The sequence below is a fragment of the Odontomachus brunneus genome, unplaced genomic scaffold, assembly GCF_010583005.1.
Source record: "Odontomachus brunneus isolate Ranch 3 - 2012 unplaced genomic scaffold, Obru_v1 Obru_scaffold_040, whole genome shotgun sequence".
Classification (NCBI taxonomy): domain Eukaryota; kingdom Metazoa; phylum Arthropoda; class Insecta; order Hymenoptera; family Formicidae; genus Odontomachus; species Odontomachus brunneus.
Window position 1 is genome coordinate 674,170 of NW_022639490.1, and position 22,451 is coordinate 696,620.

The 22,451-nt window shown below is 35.1% G+C and overlaps 2 protein-coding genes across 19 annotated transcripts in view; one reads left to right on the forward strand and one right to left on the reverse strand.

Moving 5' to 3' along the window:
• The window catches only part of LOC116844194, a 137,478-nt gene that overhangs the window by 85,746 nt on the left and 29,281 nt on the right, over window positions 1–22,451 (forward strand). For 4 of the 14 annotated variants that reach the window (XR_004377991.1, XR_004377994.1, XR_004377998.1 and 1 more), the window contains exon 1: window positions 21,370–21,668. The exons of 7 other annotated variants lie outside the window; for them this stretch is intronic. The gene's annotated coding sequence lies outside the window, so the exon portion shown is untranslated. Of the gene's footprint in view, window positions 1–21,190; window positions 21,669–22,451 lie in introns of those variants that run through there. 3 more of the 14 variants (XR_004377992.1, XR_004377996.1, XR_004378000.1) reach the window with 2 other exon arrangements.
• LOC116844192 overlaps window positions 1–22,451 on the reverse strand; it is a 280,321-nt gene that overhangs the window by 60,309 nt on the left and 197,561 nt on the right. The window lies entirely within an intron of this gene.

Genomic DNA, 22,451 nt, shown 5'->3' on the forward strand with positions numbered 1-22,451 from the left:
AATTCATAACAACCAGAACCATCTTTTGAAAACGAATCGAACTAATTTGTACTCCCAATACTAATCACTATTTGCTAGATATAATTTACTGATTCTACAAATTATTTTGCTGTAAGAACCATGATGGATTTATATAAGCAGTTGCAGTTTTGCTCCGAGAGCAAATAAATTTGCTAAGGATACATTATTTTGCATTGATAATCCATCCTCGTTATATTCGTTATATTGATCTCTCGCGTTTTCGCGGACGTGAAAGCGGGAAACGGAGGAGCGAGGGCCGCGCGGCATGAAGACAAACATTTGTCACATAAGAAAGGCGGAGATATCGATTTGATTCGATCCGAACATATTGCGAGAAGCGACGCCATGTGGCGCCGGCTGGACTGCGGATTTTGTAATTTTTCTCAGCCTACCGTTTACTCTCATTCGCCATATGATCTTTTAATGCCGAATCAAATCCTCCCATCTCGTGCCTGCTGATGCATAATTCAACGTTGCGCGTGCTGCACCCGATTATGCGTGCAATATATCTTCCGCTGTGATTCTCCACTTATGTTACCCCGATAATCCTACCTCCAGCATAAAACGCAAATACAGCTGCGTCTCTCGCGGAAAAGAAACATAACGTAGCTGCGATTGTGTCGTTAAGTCGAGAAATGTTCAACTCTACGAGCAAACCTCACGTGAGCATTGTGTGAAACTCGAGTAAAAATTCATTGAAAAAGGAGCAAGACCTTTCTACCGCCTCTCAACCTTCAGATTACAAATCCTATTTCAAGTCAAAATGTTTCTTTCCCCAATTTTTCCCTTAACTATTTAGGTTACCCAAAAGAAGAATTTCCTTAGCGGAATTCTTTTATATATGGCCTCAAGAGGATTCTTTTAAAACCAACAGGAAGATATTTTTACACCTCAACATAAAAATTCTAGTTGCAAGATGCTATCTTTTGTAACTCCATACTCTAAGCGAAAACTTTTACCGAAAGAATAAGATGAATATCTCAATTGGTGCAAGTAAGCTCATCGTGAAAATAAATTAATCAATTAACAATGTACATGTTAAGTTAAATACACAAAATTTATTTTGTTGGAAAACCTTGAACATTTAGAGTTTCAATTGTGTTATATTCACATCTGAATTCTTTATCTTTTCTAATTTATGGAAAGATTTTACTGAATTTATGATTGATTGATCCAATACTTTTCCCTATTTGTCGTAGTTTGTCCCAATTTGTAACATAATTGAATTTGCCAATTAGTAATCAAGTAGTCTTATCGTGAAAAGATAAAAAAGGAATATATAAATTTATTAATAAAAAATAATAAGTAATCATCATTCGAATATCACCAATTGGTATAGAATCATGATATATATTAACTTATTATTGACTTACAGTACCCTCCATAAGTTTGGAAACACAGATAAAAATAAGAATATTAAAATGGATATTTTATAATAATTCTGCTTTGCACTTACATTTACAAGATCGGCATTTATGTCATTTAATAGAGCGAAGTTTAAAAATTCATTTTCTGTATTGTTGTGCGATGAAGTTTAATGGAGTCATGAGCAATCGAAATGAAATGCAATTTTACTTTAACCCTTAGTAATACGGAAACACAAGATTGTAGAGAAATTTTTTCACAAAGTAAATTGTACAGAAAACTTCAATCTTTTACACGGAAGAAACTAAAATTTTCTCAGATTTTTTCTTGCGTTCGTGGCATGTCTCAAATTAAGAAATGTTTGGTAACTATTAGATATTAGATTAGATTTTGATGATTAGATTTTGACGAATCAACGGGCTTCAGCCTTGGCTTGCTTTGTTCTAATTGGCCAAGTTTCATCTTCAATCGTTAATCGGCAATCGCCAGTTTGTCCCAATTTGTGACATAATGTGAATTTGCCAATTAATAATCAAGTAACCTTATTGTGAAAAGATAAAAAAGGAATATATAAATTTATTAATAAAAATAATAAGTAATTATCATTCGAATATCACTAATCAATACAGAATTATGAATGCATTATTAACTTATTGTTTGGCTTAAATATGGCGATTTGATAATGGCTAATAACTCATATTTGTGCTATTTAAATAAATTTGTGGCATATATAAATTAACAACGAAAATTATATATTTTGTTACTTTCTTTGCTTATAGAATATTTTTTAAACTTCTCTCAACTTTGACATAGCTATCTCAGTCGCTTGAAGAATAACTGCACATATCTAACAAATAGACATGTGATATTAACTGTCAACTTCTGAGATGTCGGCGCGCAGCTGTTCGAACTGTCGCTGTCAGCAGTATGCTCGTAAAATTACGATGTTTCAACGTTTACTATGATTTCTAATTTTTTTTTAAACTTGTTATAACATATAAAATTAGCAATAAGAACACATATTTATTTAGGATAAATATACAGCCATATTAACCGATTTATTAAGAAAAATAGATTCTGCTATCACTAATTAGAACACTCGTCTTATTCCTCTTTTAATGAAATGGACTATTATTCGGAAATATCTATTAGTTGTTATTCTAACATCTTTTTTTTCTTTTGGATCAAGAAAAATGTATCTAATTAAAGCGGAATATATCCTCTTACAAATGATGCGAAAAGCAAAATTCTACTACAAAAAATAAAAGACGAAATGTTTTCTAATCTTAAGAATATTATGTTTAGAATATTTCCCTTTCGGTTTTAGGAGAATTTTCTCGAGGAAATATATGAGGGGATTCCGTTAAGGGTGAGATTATAATTTTTTACATGACACAGTGTGAAAATTACGCGTCGATGCTGGAAATGTGGTCTCTAGTATCCGCGATTAAAAAACGAGGTCACAGACGTGAGACCATATAACAAAGCCGGTCAACTCCCTCTTTCGATAAATGAAACGCAATCGATTCTTGATTTGCAAGAATTACGACGCGTTCCCAGTTCGCGCTGATAACAAATTTCCTTTAAACGGATATTGCATTCTTCGCAGAGAACGACATAGCCCAGTTCTTTTCCGACTGTCGGCACTCACCGCTGATTTCTGCGTGCGATAGTCCGTGAAATTTTGCATTTTTGAATTTACGCGGAAACGGGAGAGAGCGACGTTATTTCCGATGCGATTGCGAGCGAATTTTCGCAACCAGCGCGCACATATATAGCCTGGATATTTCATGAACGGTGATTTTACTTAGTCCTGTTAGGTGGAGCCGCTTCAGCTACAGCTAAATACTTTAGCTACAATTAGCAAAAGCGCTTTAATTCACCTGGGTAGCCGGCAGCGAATAAGTTCCTTCATTTTTAATTTCTTAATTACATAAACGTTGGTACTTCGGCGTTATAAATTCAATTTCAACTCTTGTCTCTAATCCGCAAGCTATAAGTGTTGCATGCACAGCGAGGAGGAATATTTTTGATCTGTATTCAAATGTCTATTCTTTTTCAGAATTTCGTTTTTTTTTCATTGTTTCATTTGTTGAAGATTGCGCGCGAGTGTGGAATAGGCGGCGATTGGCTTTGATACTAAAGAAAAATATAATCTCATCTCTAGAGAAATTCGTTTATATTATAGCATTAAAAGAATTTTTCTAAAAAAGAAAATATTCTAACATTCGCCCATAAAAGAATTCTAATTGTAAAATGCTATTTCCTCCAATTCCATATTCTAGAAATGAACTTTTTTTTTAAGTACTTTTTTCCAATGAAAAGTAATAACATTGTGCTTAAAATATTTTTTTTAGGAGAATCCTCTTAAGGTAATAACTTAAGAAAATTCTACTAAAAATGAGATTATATATTTTTATATTATAAAAATATAAAATATATCAGTAACGTAGCTAGAAAAAAGTTTCAGGGGGCTATATTTTTTATTTTTGACAAGCAAAAAAAAGTAATTCGAAAAAATTTTTCTCACACTTAGTGTAACCCAGAAAATTAATTTCGGGGGGGCTGCAGCTCCTTCAATATATATTCTCTAATATTTTTATATATTTTATATATTTTTGAGATTTTTCTGCATTCCTCCTTACATCAAAGAAGCAATTTTTTTAAATTTGCGATTATTTCATGAGGTACATCTCAAAATGTGCCCGTTAAAATGTCTCTTTTTATGAGGATTGTGTGGAAATCCAGAAATATGAAAGACGAACTCTCATTTTGCCAATTACACTGAAATTAATTAATCTCGTACAATGAATTTTTTTTACACCTGGTGTTCTCTAATTAACTATAAATATAACGCGTTCATATACATAGTCTCATATCTCGCTCGGGAAATAGATCACAAATATCCTAATGCATTACAAATTTCCTGAAAAACACACGAGGTCGAAGTAAATATGAATATGACGATAAACGCACGCGCTCGCAATCACGAGTGTATGCAGCCGCTCGCTGTCGACCCGCAAGAATTTCCGCGCGAATTGTGGCAGAACCGAGTCGCAAAGGATACTACTTTCCGTTTTCTCCTGCTAGAGACCAGTAACAATTAATATCACTATGTTGTTTCGTAGAAAGAGGGACTCTCAGCTTGTTGACACAAAGACTTCAAATAGCTAGCTGCAGAATAGAACTAAAAGCCCTCCAAACGGTTAAATCAATTTGTATAACTGAGTTCCGTTCGTGCTTTAGATTAACTCTTCGTCTCGCGTGACAGTAAATTTGCAACGCGTCCGAATTTGTCATTAAAATAAATTAATCTCCGGTTAAATATCGCTTCTCGCACACCTTGCTTGATGCGATACGCGTTATTTTTGAGCATTTATTAAAATACGCGATGTTCCTCTTCGAGAATTTGCATTGTAAATACGTATATATTAGCTTAAACTACCCGGTGTGATTTCTTATATCTAGACTTAAATTATTATAATGTCTGTAAAAGAGTAAAATCGGAGAGAAAAGGTAGAATATCCAGACTTCTTGTTAGTCTATATTTTCCGCAGGTTCCTGCAGAGAATAACAGAGAAGAAGAGTACGAAGTTTGGCCGAGATCGGTCAAAGGGTTTGCGAGTTAATATAGGAAACAAACGCAAGCAAATATTCTATTTTATACATAAATGGATTCGTCTGATTGTATCGATTTCTCTCAGACTGTTCTTCTTGTTCCTTCAACGCGACGAAATTGTAATTTATAGACATGACGCATGTGTCTCGTTTTCCTTTACATTCAGTTTATATATTCATATTTGAAGATAGTTAATTGGATCACGCTTTCAATGCAAGAATCGACCGCAATACTGTTGTTGGTCGGATTCTTTCTCCAGAGAATTTAATCCAATTATTCTACCGTGGAACGGCGCTCGATATAAATATTTGAAAACACATTCTGCTAGAAAAGAACGGGCATATTCTGTTTACAATGAAATAAAATCAGATTGAATAAATAAAACTCGCACGTGCATGCATACAGGCACATAAATATAAAATAGATTTACGAGACAGCATTGACATGACGCGCGTTGCTATTTATAAAATATCTTCCGTATATACCTTTATTTGCCATGTTATAATCCTATTTATAACCGTTTTACGATCTTAATGCTGGTTCTTTAACTTGAAACTAGCTTTATCTCGGCAGAAATTTAATCAAACCGTCAAACATTTTCGAACATCTGTCATTAAATGTAAAAAAGGCTCAATAAATTGTGAGTCCCGATCAAGTTGTCATCAAAGAAGAAGTGAGTTTAAGCCGATAACTCTGCGATTGAGAGTAGGCGCGATTATTTCTGGACACTGGTAGATATTGGCATATTTAAGCTGCAAGGATCCAGCTATGCTATAATAAGATTCTATAAGGGGTATAATATCTGCATACTTTATCGCCAGGAAGGTGAGAAATGCTGAAAATATCCCAGCCCTATGTTCGTCAAATTGGTCATATCGATTATTGGTTGCAGCCACGAAAGGCCTCGTTTCGACGGGAGTTCCGAATTATCATCGCTTTCACGACAGCGTAACTTCGCTTTCCATTAAGCTAAGTAGAGTTCGATTTTTGTTATTGTTCAGTTAAGTCTGCGCGTGAACTTTTACGATTTAGAATAAACTTATATAACGTGAACACGTGAACGTACCTCAACATAATTACTTCAATGTATTATTATGTTAATTTTCCTTGTACCCCAATTAGTGGCCAAGTAAGCTCATTAAAAATAAATTAATCAATTAGCAACGTACGTGTTAAACTAAGTAAAGGAGAGGGGGCAAATAGTGAAAGTTTAAATTTCTCTTATATTTCCCGCATCTGTGCTACTACCACCGTCAATAGCGAGTAAGTTCTCGAATATGTAATCATCTTTGAAAAAAACAATTAAACTGCTAAGCCAAACGTAGCTAATAAAGAAGCCTAAAATTTTGACCTTTGTGAAACAAGGTAAACCTGAATCTTATTCAGGTATTTCTATTTAGATTATTTTGACTCTCGAATCCCTAAATGAGTTTTTACTTGTTCAGCGTTGTACGATATGTGTTTCTTCTAGTATGATTTAACCTCTATATGTATATATCAATTCATTTATTGTTTTAAGTGTTTTAAAAGAAAAGGCAACTCCTGGGGCAAAGAGTAACAAATTTTAAATAACATTACTTGATTTATTCAGTGTCGGTTGAATTGCATTTCTTCCCATTTATTTTGTTGGGTGTAACTTAAATGCCATTAAACTAGGTTTAAATACAGAAAATATTAATAAATAATTTGAAAAATCACTTTCCAAAAGCGCGTCATATTATTTTACCAAAATTAGACTTTATACATCATTTGTTTTAATAAAATTCTTACATATGACAGTGAAGAAATTATATTTCAATTTTTAGTTAGTCACACATCGTCAAAAGAGAGACTGAATGGAAGTTCAGGAATTTTTCATGATTGTCACCATTTGCCCCACGCTAGGGCAAATAGTGATAAAATGTAGATTTTAGTTTCTGAAAATTTTGTTATTCCATATGACTTATAGATCTTGTACTTAAGTTTTTCGTGTAATTGAAGGTGGAAAATATCGTTTTAGTAAAACGTCCGATCTCGACAACTTGGAAATAGCTTACACGAGGGAGATAAAAAAATCCGTCACTATTTGCCCCACTCTCCCTTACAAAATTGATTTTGTTGGAAGGCTTGAACATATGGAGTCTTAATTTACTTTTAATTTATGATAATATTTTACTCGATTTAATTAAATTAATCGATTTAATACTTTTTCAAAAGTGATTGATTGATGTACCATTGAGTGACATGACAATTTAATTTTGTACCAATTTGTGACATAAATTAAATGTTCCAATTAGTGATTAAATAACCTCTCATCGTAAAAATAAAGAAATATATAAAGTTATTAACAAATAATAATAAATAATCATTATTCGAATATTATCATTCGGTACAGAATCATAAATGTATTACTAGCCTATTATTGACTTAAACAATTTGTAGATTAATGACTAATATTTGTACTATTTAATAATTTTAATTATCTATTAATAATAAATTTTGCAGGGACAAGTTACAATATGAATCTTATTTCTTGGCTCTATAATAAATAAGACTTATAAATATTTATTCACATTATTTATTTACATCTCTTTTTAGAAATAGAAACCTTTATATAATTTTATATCATATTTATTCAGGTTATCATTAATAGAGATATATAAATATTCTAGTATCCATTAATTACATGTATAAATTAAATACGAAAATTATATATTTTGTTACTTTCTCTGCTTATAAAATATTCTTTAAGCTTCTCTCAACTTTGGCATAACCATTCCATTCTCCCTCTCTTTAAGTTGGAGAATAACTACGCAGATTTAACAATTAGACATGCAATATTGATTGTCAACTTCTAAGATTTGGCAAACAATTGTTCGAATTGTACCCATTCTGATAACGTAATTATGTTTAGTTTGTATAATTATGAGATGTCCCAGTATTCAGTCTGATTCCTAATTTTCTAATTCAATTATTGTTTGAACTAGAACTAAAACTAAACCAATATTATTCATTCTGGACAAAATGGCGACTTTTCTATTAAGAAAATTTTAGTTTTTCTTCACCAAGTTATTAATAGTTTATTTGAAAAAACTGATGTGTTTATAATGTCTGTTCTAATTCAGACGAACCGTAATTTTGCACGTTACATATATCTAGAAAAGCTATAATCACTTACATCATCTGCATACATTTTTTTGCGAGCTTCCATTGATCAGGATGTAACATACAAAAAAAGAGCGTTTTCGTCATTCAGATAATAAAAACATATTCTTAAAATAAGGTTAAAGAAATATGCAAAGTTTGCCATTATTCGATTTCTCGTTTCCCTAAAAAAGTTTTCGGAAAAATTCTTGTCTTTGCTACCTTTCAAATCAGAATATTTTCTTAACTGTCAACTTCTACAATGTCGGGAAACAACTGTTCGAACTGTCATCCTGAACAGTATACTTGTAAGATTGCGATGCTCCAGCATTTATTATGATTTGTAATTTTAATCCAAGTTTGTTATAACTGATAATATATAAAACTTAAAGTAAGAACACAGTCGTGTTTAGAAGAAATATAGACCTGTGCTGGACTGGTTTTACTAAGAAAAACACGTGCAACTGCCATTAGTTAAGACATTCGTCTTATCTTTGCACGTCGATTTCTTTTACGATTGAAGTAAAAGTTTGCCTCATATCGATTTTTCTGTTTGAGAGAACGGAAGAAGTTTGAGTAACGGAGGAAGATTGATTCCCGAGTCCGTCGATAGAAGGATGCGCCATTGTTCCCGGTTACGAAATTTAACGGGTCCCAGACGCGCGAAACAATATTTATCCGCTAATTGGTCCGAGCTGATTTCATTTGCACGCCGTGTTCATATTATGTTACCTATTTACTCGCCATCATGCGAGAAGCGGAATGCACGTGTTTCATTATCCCGGGAGTTGTTCGGTAAGAATGTCAGGACGTGACGTGTATAATTATCGGCGCGTAATTCCGGCGCAAGTTAGGTCGGGATAATAAGGTAACCGGTTAAACGTATAAATTAGGTGCGCATGTGCCTCGGAGGTTTTAGCAAACTCTCCCGATGCCGTGGTAACGCGGTGACCCGTGCCGAAAGCCCAGCCTGGTTATCGTATTACAAATTAGATCTGCTAACTCTTCTCTAGCAGATAATTCGTTTAAGCGCGCGCGCAAAATAGAGCGGCAAGCTCGGTGATCTCTAAGTGGATTCTTTTTTTTCACTGGACACGCAACTATGACATAATTAGCTGGAGTAATTGTAACGATATCACGCGAAACATGCTTGCGGTGTCGAAGATCCGAGAAAGCCGGCCATTCGGGAGCGAGTCTTCTCTCTCCCTCTCTCTCTCTCTCTCTCTCTCTCTCTCTCTCTCTAACAAACGCGGCATACAAGATTGTTGCCGATCAACTGAGCTCCCACACCCAGCTGCTGATCCTTCGACAAACTTGGGCAACCTTTCCCTAAAGGAAATTCAATAGATTACTCGCTCACTCGAGTTTGCGCACGAGGGTGTAACTGCGCAACTAATCTCTTTTCCCGGATAATTTCAAGCAAACTTTATCTCAGTCGAAATCCAGCTGCGGATTTGTAGATTGGCGGACGTACGTTATATGTGCGTTTGGAGAATTGAAATGAACTCGGGACTCGTGAGAAGTTGGAAATCGCGGCGGACAGCGACTGGCTCGTGCGCGGGCCAGGGAAAAATTGTTTTGCTCGAGCACCGTCAAACGAGGACACGTACGCTCCGGATGTAAAGGCTTTACTATGATCTCGCTTCGCTTGGTTGGTAATTTACTTAAGTACTAATTTTCTAGGTCCTAACGCGCTTGGTTGTTAGCTGTCTCGCATACCAAATTCCAGGCACCCAAATTTCAGGAGTCTATCATATAAGACTTCACTTTGATCCTAGTTTGCTTGGATAGTTATTGACCCATATACAGACTTACTTAAACTCCCAGTATATTCTCTGTCTATTATGTTCTATCCTTTATTTTTGTCCGCTTTCAGGAGTCAATTGCGTTGTGCACGGATGTCTTCTTCAAAGGGAATCGTGTACAATATACGATGTCTAGCTTTAAGACAACCGAGGAAACCTGAAATGTAGGAAGCTTTAGAATTCGGGTGCGAAACGACTTAACGTCTGGAACGGTATAAAGTCCAACATTTCGAGGACTCGTTGTTGATGTTTATATTCATGGAAAATCAGCGTGTCAGATATCATAACTTGGGACAAGAGATGGAAAATAAGCGTTTGAGATGTAAATGCAAACAAGAGATCGCTGCGAATTTTAAAGAGATTTAACGGTTCAAAGCTAACAGGCAAAGAAGATAAGGAGGAATAAAAGGTCAGATATTAAACGAAAGCAAGTTTAGGTCCAAACAGCTCACGACCAAAATGAATGTACGAATCACAAAGTGATTCTTTTGAAATTAAATCCAAAGATTGAGGAAAGAAGTAGAACCTTTGTAATAAGCAAAAAAGAAGTAAGAATTTAAAAACGCAACAAAAAAAGAGTAAAATGAATCAGAAAAATAAACACAAACCAATAAGAAATTCGAGAAGACGCCACACTTCCAAAAGCTATTTTAATGAATTTAAATCCAAACGGATAACAACTAAAATTTTAATGTAAAGAATACAATCTAATTTTTTTTAATTAAATTGAAATATTGAGGAGAGAAGTGGAACTTTAGTAATAAACAAGGAGTAAGAACATAAAAATACAATAAAAAGGAAAATAAAATAAAACAGAAAATTAAACATAAACCAGCAAGAAACCCAAAAACAAGAAACTCCACAAATCCAAGAACTATTTCAGTGAACTTAAGTTTGATAACGACTAAATTAAAATTAATGTACAAATATAAAATAATTTTTTTGAAAATAAATTAAAAAACTGAGTAGAATCTTAGTAAACAAAGAAAGAGTAAGAACCTAAAAATGCAATAAAAATAAAAATGCAACAAGAATAAGTATAGAATAAAATAGGAGAAATTCTAATGAACTCTCCGCGCCTCGATTTGGAGTCTCGCACTTGAGACATGACAAGATATTTAGTTTCTGCTCGCTCGCTCCGAAAAATTTGTCACGTCTATGAAACGGATTCCCGTCAGCTTGCACTTGATGCGAAGTAAACGATGCACGAACGCGAAGATAGGCGGCTGGCAGACGGAATAGAAACTCACGACGGGGTGGGTAGAGAGCGACGCGGTTGTGTCGCAACGTCGAATGTTATCGTCCTCGTCGTCGTCCTTGCTTTGATTCCGGTCCGCAATTCATCGGCGAAGCGCTTCCGCGAGACGTGACGCATGAGGTGCATTAAGGTGCATCAAGGTGCATTATGAATAGCATCGGAGGCGATTAATTGCGTTAACGTGCGCAGGTCGAGGATTTTTCCAGCAAATAAGACAAGACGCTCGTCAAATCTTAACCCAATTTAGTTCCACGGAACAATGAATTTCTCAAGCCAACCGTGTTCACCGCGTATATTTTGTAAGTCGAGTCGATTTTGCAGGGAGTCATCTCGAAACGACTCGATTGCGAACGTTTATACTGCTCGGGGAGTCGGAGATGATCAAGTTGCGCGGCAAGCAGAATTTATGTCAAGGTGGAATTGCAATCGACATCGAAATCAAAAGTGATTAAATTACTTTGATAATCTATTTCAATTGAGGTTAATCGACGAATGGCACACTGTTTCATTTTATATCGCATATATGCGTGTGACATCTGTTTCTATTCACCGTCTATTTACTGTCTACGATTGTTCTATTTTCACTGTTCGATAACGCAATTTTCCGAGGCTTTTGATAATGCCGGAAATAAAAGGATTTTTGCCAACTTTAAGGAGGCAACTCGATTTTGAGGTCTCAAAATTTAGCGAATTTTACGAATTTTTTTCTCCGAAACTATGCGGGCGACAAATCCTAAACTTTGTATAATTATTAAGATATTTTTTATTAAAACTTTCTAATTTTTACAAGCAAAAATAATATATAAAATTATAGTTATAATCAATGGCGTAGCCAAAAAAAAGGGGGGCTGTGTTTTTTATTTTTGATGAGTAAAAAAAGGTCATTTGAAAAAATTTTTCTCACATTTAGCGTAAATCAGAAAATTAATTTCGGGGGAGGCTGCAGCCCCCTCCCCAGCCTCCCTGGCTACACCACTAGTTATAATTATATACGCGTAAGGTGTTGATTTTCATGATCACCACGATTGCGAGTCTCTCCGTAGTCTGAAACAAAAAAGCAAGTAAGGAAATTAATTTACAGACTTGCTGCTATCGTCTGAAGTACGAAAATGCAAATCATTTTTTCAATTAATTTAAGGCGTATAACCATAAAATTTTTGAAATGGACTAAAAACTTTAAGTTTATAGGCCTTAAATTAATTGAAAAATATGATTCGTTTTATATTTCTGTACTTCAAACGATAGCGGTAAATCTGTAGATTAATTTCCTTACTCGCTTTTTTGTTTCGGACCACGGAGAGACTCGCAATCGTGGTGATCATAAAAATCAGTACCTTGCACGCATATCATTATAACTATGATTTTATATTTTTCTGCTTGTAAAAATTAGAAAGTCTTAATAAAATATGTCTTAATAACCATACAAAGTTTGGGATTTTTCGCCCGCATAGTTTCGGGGAAAAAAATTCGTAAAAAGTGCTAATTTTCGAGACCTCAAAATCGAGTTGTCCCCTTAACAGCCCTATAACTACACATGCCTGTTCATTACAGCAGTCGTCATTTTTCTCGGTTTATGCCTCGGTACCTGCGGTCGGTAGGACATGCGGTTTTCGAACAGCTTGTATGGTACTTTACGATGAGCCTTTCAGCCAGGTCATAGAGAGACACGTCGAGAACAAGCTTGGGGCGAAATTCTGTTAAAACTAACTAAGCGAAGGAGGTCGTGAAAACAATTTCACTTGCAGCAAGGTAAGCGCCCTCATGGTCTGCACAAAGGAGCCGCCTCTCCTGTTCCATGGAATTCCAATCGCCGAGGAAGCGGCCGGTCTTTAATTGATACTGACTACCAGCAGCCCGCAGATCAGTCTCGCAGACTCGCAGCAGATCGCTAAGTAAGAAACATTCGAATACACTCCCCGGATTTTATCGGTTTTCCATTCCTGAATTTTTCGCTCCTCTTAAGGATGCATCGCTCGTATCACAAAAATAATTGAAAAAATTTCAACAGAATTGCAAATTGATCTGTATTGCATCTAAAATAGATCACAGACAATCTGACATTGACTGAGAGTTTGGATAAAAAATTTCTATTAGTCCGCTTTGAAGTGTAAACCCAACAAACGTAATGAATGCTATTCTAATAACGCATTAATTTATTGATATCTTTTAATGCTAATAATTTATTATTTGTTATTTATTTATTTTTAACGTTATTTGACATTATGGGATGTTATCCTGCTACTTGAGAATATTTTAAACCCTGCTATTAAGAAAATATATGTACAGGAAAAGAGAGCATTCTCGTTTTGAAAATATTCTCACTTTTGACATGTAAATCTTAAAAATAAAATTACGTGGCGTTAAGCGAACATAAATGACTTGCGTCAATGCATATGTTTCAACAAATAAAAATATGTCCTTATTATTCAAAAATAATTTTCACGGGTGGAAAGCAAAATATTAAAGTGAGAAAATATATTATTTTTAAATGTCGGAAAAGGATATTATTATCATAAAAATAATCATATTGTACTTCTTATAAGGCCATTATAATATTCAAATAAAATCATAACATTATTGAAGTTCAAGCTTTTAAAATTCTTTTTTCTTATAATATTATATATCGTTACTTATATGTGAAACAATGATTGTTAATTTGAATATATTAATTTTAAGAGGATATTTATTTCTTTTTCTGGTGTCATCTTTAACAAAGGAAAAAATAATTAAGAAAAATATTGACAAAAATCTCAATTTTTATATACATGTATTTTAAGTATTCAGAATGATGTACACAAGTCTAGTCATAGACATTTTTTCCAAGTTCATAACTTAACTGTCCTTATACTTAAAGTATGCAAAGTCACCCTGTTGGACTACTGATTAATGCGCGTAAAATTTATTTGTCTTAATATTTTTGAAGTCTAACAACCAGGGCTGCATTGTAAAATATAAAAAATTAAAAATACTGGAAACGATACTTTTATATCCTAGTCTAATGTTAAGAAAAATTTGATACTTTCATAAAAGTTTGAAATACTTTGCTTTAAGAACGAAGAGCAGGTTAGAAGTAAAAATAATATAAAATAAAGTGAATAAACTATAAAAATGTGATGCTAAAGTAAAAATATGTTATTCAACTGTAATCACAGATGTGTTTGTATATAAGCCACACGTTTTCCCGGCAGATAGAAATATTAGAGTATTTCTAATTTTAGATGACTTTTCGCAGGGACTGTGACCTTTAACTTTTGTCCGATTTTTACGATTTATCGCCTCTATGGCAGTCGACGTGCACAGTAACAGAAATAACAATTCGCAAGCTTTATGCGTTCAGTTTTACGTGGTAGAAAAGAGTAATGAAAAAGCGTTACGGGTGGGTACATCCGCGACGTTAAAACGTAAATTCGCTGTACTCAACAAAGCAGTGTGCGCACCTGTGCACGTCGATCTATTTTTGCATCTTATTTAATTTTCTGACGTCAAGTTGCGCGAACGAGGTCGTTTTCAGGTTGCCGTCACTTTTGTCTTTTGTCTTATAAGCAGCCGTCTCATTTTGCTCCCTTAACTAGCCAAAGGAACAGCCGCAGAACAAAATTCCAAAAAAACTCGCGTGTATAACTGCAAGTCAAGCCGTTCCTTTGCGGCGCGGAAATTACAGTTTTTATACGAACCTATGAAATCTCGTCTCGATTAACTCACGCGAGTTTCAATTCGCTGTATCGCGAACATTTGATTTATGCCAGCCTCAATAAACTTTTAACTGGAAAAGCACGCCGCGCAATAGCAATTATATTCAGAGAGTTCCATTTAAGTTACAATAATCATTTCAGTGTTTTCAACGTGAGCATCGGCGTTGTACGGTTTTAAGGGTGCGGGCAGATAAATTATTCTATATATCTGCGAGTATAACGTCGCCTTTGTTCCGCTTCCGCGTCGGGAGACGACACTGGTCGTGTTCTCGTTGCGTGATATTGATTTAGCTGCACGATATGTCGTCGTCTATTTGCGCGCGACAACGTTGTCCGGCAGCGTTTCCTCAGGAATATCCCGTTTCGGCAGCCTAATTGTGAACTTGTAACCACCATTTCATTCTTAGCCGTTGCACTTTCGGACTTCGCTTTCGCGATGGCCGGCGCGCTCATTGAGAAACAAAAATGATTGATCCAAGTAAAATTATAGTTATTTCTGGCTCCACGCGACCGTCTTCTGCAGTAAAATAGCAGCAACGAGGTTACCGTCACGTTATAGTACACAGAAACAATGATTTGAATCAAATAAAACTTTATTTTTTTTTTAATAATTTCTTAAAAATTAGTCTTTGCTTAGAGTGGCGTAATTTGGTATACGTTTACCTTCATTACTGTAAATTATGATCGAGGAGAAATCATCTTTCTATACAATTATCATCGAGGAGAATGATTTGGTTGAATCAACAAACACTTCTTTGGAATAGTCCAAGCAAATTTTTTGGTTTACGCAACAAAAATATTTTATTGGAACTAAGCCGTAACTAAATATTTTTGTTGCGTCAAACAAAACTTTGTGCGATCAATAAAAAAATTTGTTTGGACTATTCCAAAGAAATGTTTGTTGATTCAACCGAATCGTTCTCCTCGATCATGATTGTGTAGAAAGTTGATTTCTCCTCGATCATAATTTACAATAATTAAGGTAAACGTACCGAATTACGTTACTCTAAATAAAAACTAATTTTTAAGAGATTATTTAAAAAAAAAATTTAAATAAATAAAAAATAAAAAAATAAAAATAAAGTGGTACTAGATAAGACTTTGAATTTTATCTAATGTTAATATTGTAAATTAATAAAAAAACATATAAAAATGGAATATAAACAAAATTATTTATATGTACACAAGAATTAAGTGTGAACTGCAAATCTTCCGAATTACGCCCACTGAAATTGTTGAATGTCCCGATTTACACCACTAACATGTCTCAAATGACGCCACCTTACCTAATCTGTTTTCAATATAGACAATTAAAGTAAAGGAAATGAAATTTTTACACCTGTTATCTATTCAAACATAAATTTATTAATTCAAAATAATAAGCATCTTAACTCCTACTAATTTGTTTTAAAATGTTATTGCATATCTATAGCGGTTTGTGTCACCTCTATTATATTATTCAAATATCATATAATATTTGTATAATATTTTATTATTTTATTGCCTTTTAATTCAGTTTAATTCATATTAATCATACAAAACTGAAACATTTTGTATTACAACCCAAAAATATCTCATTTTATCATTCTACAGGTTATATTATCGTAGTCGACACTTAAAAATAAGCTCAGTCGTACATAGTTAAAAGACGGATTCTCAATATGAGCTTTTGAAACTGCCTTTCACGGAAAATAATTATTATCTCAGAAAATAGTTATATTTTCATACTTACTTTAATGGAGCCATTTGGAGACATACTTTCACGATTGCTTTCTCGGAATTCTTGGACACTTTTAATCAGCTATTACGCGTACAAAAGTTAAGGTGGCGTTATTTGAGTCAGTGGCGTCATTCGATACTTTTACCTTATTTCGCCATGTGATCATAGTTACAAGCAGCAAACATTTTTTTTTCTCAGTGCAGACTGGCCCGTTTGCTTTTCTATTCGCGATTCGATTTGTGGGCTCACGCAGGAAATCGCATTATATCGGCCGTCGCGATTGTTTAGCGAGCTTTGCTTAAATCGGCAATATCGAGGCATCGTCCCTGGTGCGGAAAACGCGCAGTCGAGTCGATGTTTCTTCTCGAGACAATTCTCCGTGAAACATCCAAGTCCTCCGCGAGAACGTCAAACTTCGCAGGGATATTCCTTGACAAATTTACTCGATCTTTCTCCCACGGAACTTCGAACTTACGGGAATCTCGGGGATGTAAATGGACGGCAGCGTCTTATTGTTCGATTAATTTCAAGTAAACTTCGCCTTTTTACTAGGGCTCCTCTTCGAAAGTCGATTATTAGGACGCTGAGCGCAGTAAAGTCGCGAGAAAAGATGACAAGTTTATATCGGAAAAGCAGCTGTCGCACGCGCGCGCGCGGAAGTTCAGCGCAGGTTTTGCAGAAAGAAGGTGGAAACGTGTGTTACGTTGTACAGAAACTAAGCAAAGAAGAAAAAGAACGATGCTCGAAATGAGGCTAGAAGGTAAAATAATAATTCGTGAATTCAATTTTCCGTTTCTCCAGACTGTTTCTCGCGCACGAACATAAACATTTTTACACGCTTAGGGTCAATTATTCCTCCTGGTAAACTAACTGATAGTTAAATCTTTCTTTAATTGATAGTTAAATCTTTGTCTAATTTAAAAAAGAAACAAAGACAGACATATGGATTAACTGTTGGTTAGCTTACTAAGGGGTTGGAAAAATCTGTCCTTAATGGAGAAATCTTCGCGACTCCATCCTGTGACACCGGAGAACTTTGTAACAGTAGTTGCTAAGTGTCTCGCTATAAAATTTATATATAGTAAACAATTTCTGGCCCTCTTCTAACGCACAGAATGGACAATGCTTTTTCCGCTTGGAAATTCCCGTTTTATTATTCCAAGAAGTGGATATTACGGGAAGAATAATATCCAATATTTTCGCTAATACTTTGTCCGCGTCTTCTGTTAAATAGCTGAAGCCAGTAGTTCCCAAAGTGGATGGTGCCGTTCCCCGGGGAAACGAAAGGGGGGAACGGTTCACTTAAGAATAAGATAGTGATAAGAGGCACCGAGACAGCTGTGCAAGAGGAGATGCGAGAGGAGGGGTATTCGCTGCAGCAAGTTAATCGATTTCGTTAAAAATCCCTGGCAGTTTAATCCAGTTTGCATAGAATTTAAGATTACGGCATTTTATTAATTAAGAGAGCCATCAGCTAGAGTAGAAGCAACCGTGCGACAACTTCTTACTCCTAGCGATTTTATCATTATTATCTTTGAGAGATTGAGTAGTTTGCTTGGGAAAAATTCGAACCACTGACTCGAGTGAATTCCCGGAGAAACTGCGGGCAACCCTTTCTCAAGAGATTCCCGCCGGGATCTTTAGAGATTAATTTCCGGTTAAAGACTGATATTCTCTTTCCGTTGCTTTGTATGTTTCTTCTTGTAAACTCTGGAGTGAGTTAATAATTACTTGAGCAAAAAGGAATGTACGTATATATGTATGTATATATATAATTATATGTAAAAAATTGTGTGTTTTTAAGTACATATAAATTATATATTATGTTATATAATTTATGTAATTATATTATATAATTATATATTATGTCATTATATGTAATGCATATATAAGATTTTATCTATATATATATATATATATATATATATATATATATATATATACACACACAGAAAAAATGCTTTTAAATGAAGAAAGGAGCGAATAGTTTCATTCAATTAACTTTAAGGCTTTATATATTATACATAATTATATACATTTACTTTGGGTCTTTCTGAAATTTGTTATACTAGCAAAGCAATGATTCCGTTGAAATTATCAATTAAGTAAAGCTATATTCTTCATCTCAAACAGTGAAACAGTGATCCTCCCGCTGAAGAAACCAATACGGCGATCATTACAGATATTATGAGAAAATCGGTAATAAAGGCAAAAACACTTTTGCTATTTGATGAGCATTAGAAAAACAAATCGAACAGTTACTGTAGCGAGTCATTTCTTATCATTTCTTATAATTCGTCATTTCACAAATATACATTGCCTAAGACACAAATCATATTTCTTCTCATCTGTTTAGATTAGGTTAGGTTAATTACGTTAATTATATTTCAATTGCAGAAGTGTTGCTTGGAGCAGCAAATTGAAAATAACGAATCATTTGTTCCCACTACGGAGTCATTTACTGTCCCATGTCATTAAACTATTTGTTGCAGTTTCTGATATTTTATTAAAGTAGCAAAACGTTATTTCTTAATGTGTGCAGAATCGTTGATGCTTGAAGTTATGTAAAGCTCATTACGAGAAAAAAAAGCAAATTTTATATTCTCCATTTTTCGTCGATTTGTGTCATCGTAAAATACAAGCTTTAGCGCTTTCATGTTCATTTTATCATAATTATAAGATTTATTAAATTCTGCAGCTGAAGCACACGTGCAAACGTAATTATGTACAGCGGTTTATTAAACGGTTTAGGCACTGTGAAGTATCGGGAGTTTACCCAACTATCAAATTGAATGATTACTGACGGGCTCGCTCAGTAATTATATTATTAATTATTATTAGTATTATTACTAATAATAATAATTACTACTAAATTATTACTAATAATAATTATTACTATTTAGTTTTTAGTGTTCTTAATCGTGTTATTGATTATATTGTTATTGCGCAAACCTGTCGGTAACGATTCTCAATTTTAACAGTTTGGTGAGAGCTTCCAACTTGATTGTGTCTAAATCATTTTGCAACACACGTTGTACATTCAGAAAATCGCACTTCTCGACAGTGAATTTTATTCGGATCACAATATATTTTTTATCAGGAGCATCTTTTAAGACTATTTTATGAAAATTATTTTTCGCTACAAATATAACGAGCATTTTAATAACAGAAAATTTTGCAGTTCCTAAAATATATGTAGCACACATGAAATGAAAGGATAACGATTTGCGTTTTAATAACAGAATATTTTGCAGTTCCTAAAATATATGTAGCACACATGAAATGAAAGGATAGTGATTTGTAAAATGTCCATTCATTTCTCGGTTACAAAGTCTTGCAGTAATTTTTACTACAGAATTCTCCCCGCGTATACACTGAGGGAAAAATTATTTTCAAATCAACAAATATTTCGTTGATGAGTACCATTAACATCTTTATTTAAATCTAAATTCTCTTTATTTAAACCAAATATTGTTTACTTAAATTAGGTAAACAATATTTGATTTAAATAAAGAGAATTTAGATTTAAGTAAATATGTTAATGGCACCCATCAAAGAAATATTTGTTGATTTTAAGGTAATTTTTCCCTCAGTGTAGGGACAAAATTCATATATAATTTTACAGGGTGTCGCGTAACGACATATTAATCAGTATGACTCAGCTCGCACTGCGAAATATTCCGTTATTAAAATACTCGCTATATTTCTAGCAAAAAATAATCTTCATAAAATAGTCTTAAAAGATGCTCCGGATAAAAAGTATATTGTGGTCCGAATAAAATTCACTGTCGAGAATACGATTTTCTGAATGTACAGCGTGTGTTACAAAGTGATTTAGACACAATGAAGTTGAAAGTTCTCACCAAACTGTCAAAGCTGAAAATCATTACCGACAGATTCGCACTTGGCGGTATACTCGTTTGAAAAACGCTTTACGTTCACTTCTGTCGTTAGAGGAAATATGGAACGATGTTCATAAATCGTTTCACCCGTCATACTCATCTATATGTTAATGCAACACCTTGTGTGCAATCATTTTTCCCGGGTATTTACCAACTGTAAGGACTCGGCGCGACAGTGATTCACAACCCGCTCTCGTAAGAATTTGAGGAAGTTAATTTCAAAGTAACTAAAGCGAGGGAGACAGAAGAGGGGCTGCTGGGAGAGAGAGAGAGAGAGAGAGAGAGAGAGAGAGAGAGAGGTAAATCTAGTTTAATTTCCTCGAGTTCTTAAAAAAGTGGGTTAGACCCGCCACCGGCGAGCGCGCGCGTTGCACTTAACCGTTCAATTTAATCGTTCCGTAACCGCACTATTTTTCTCGCGAGCGGCGGCGGGGCGTATTCTTCGCGGGATTCCGTGAGATTTCGCCGCCTTGCCACTGGAAGATTAAAGCGGAATCTCTCCGGCAATCGATCGCGCGCGCGGCCCTCCTCTATTTGCCTGGCGCGTTTTCCGCGCGCGGCAACTGCAATTTCGCGGCTCTGAACGCCATTGCGACCGCGTTCCATTCTTCTGCGCCGCATTTCGCAGGTAGCTAGAATTTATTTTCGGTGTTTTGCCTCGTCTCGTGCCGCGAAACCCGCGGACCTTCCTCAGGAACGTTCTGGTCAGGGCTGAAGAACGCCGTGGCGAGACGAGCGCTCGCAAAAACGGAATTCGCGAGGCGAAGGCGCGCCGAAGAGGCTCGCCCTGCGATAAAACGGCGTAAGGCGTTTGCCGATTGATAGTGTACGATAACGATAAGAGGCGGTATTGAGGGGACAGCGAGAGGGGACCTCGATCGTCGAGAAGTCGCCGTCGTCGAGCGTGCCGGGGCGAACGCGTGAGGAAACGCGATAAATTGTGCCGAAAGATAAGCGCGGCACGTATAACACGCATTCGGTGTCATAATAAGACGTAATATCGCGAACATCGTGTCAGCGGGGATCTTTGCGGAATCTGCGGATACAGGCGACCCGTGTCGGCCGGTCCCCGTGATAAATAGCTACGTATTCGCCGCGAAAGTGATATCTCCGAGGTCTCCTCGCATGATTCGCTCGAGGCGTCGAAGAGCGCAGGTGTGAAGGTACGTCTTCGTTAATATTCGATGAAAACGAGATGCATCTCCGTAATAACGGCGTCGCGAAGCACCTCCGCGATATCGCGGCTATTGTTGAAGCTGGCGAGAGGAGTCGTGATAAATAATAATACGAAGTTACTAGATTAATTGATACGAGGTATCTCCGGTGCACGCGCACGCGCACCGCGAAACACACGTGATACAACGTGCAGGATTAAATTAAGCATTATTTTTCGTACAATATATCCCGCGCGTGTATATCGGATATAAAGAGGGATCATAAATATCGACAGCACGTGTGAATGAAGGGGCGGATGAAGTATCGTGTTTCTTAATACCCGAGAAAATACTACTGTATATAATTACTGGTTATTAAAATGATAACGTAAATCCTCACATATTATTAGATCCGTAAAATGGTGCGATATGATTTCATAGAATATGGATCGTGTCATATAAAATGTGAATCAAGTATATCTGAGTCGAGAATGTCTCCTGTAAAATTTAATGATAGGGAAAAAAGGCTAATATGAGTTCAAGCACAGTAGTTATAGTGCTATAGTACCGAAATTGGTAAAACCTTCCTTATGTTTATCAGTTTATCGATCTATCGTTCGCGATGAGTTACTCAAAGCAAAAGAAAATTGAAGGAGATATTTAAGATAAGGAGGACGAGGTGGCCTGGTTTAGATGGAACACCCTGTATATATATATATATATATATATATATATATATATATATATATATATATATATATATATATATATATATATATATATATATATATA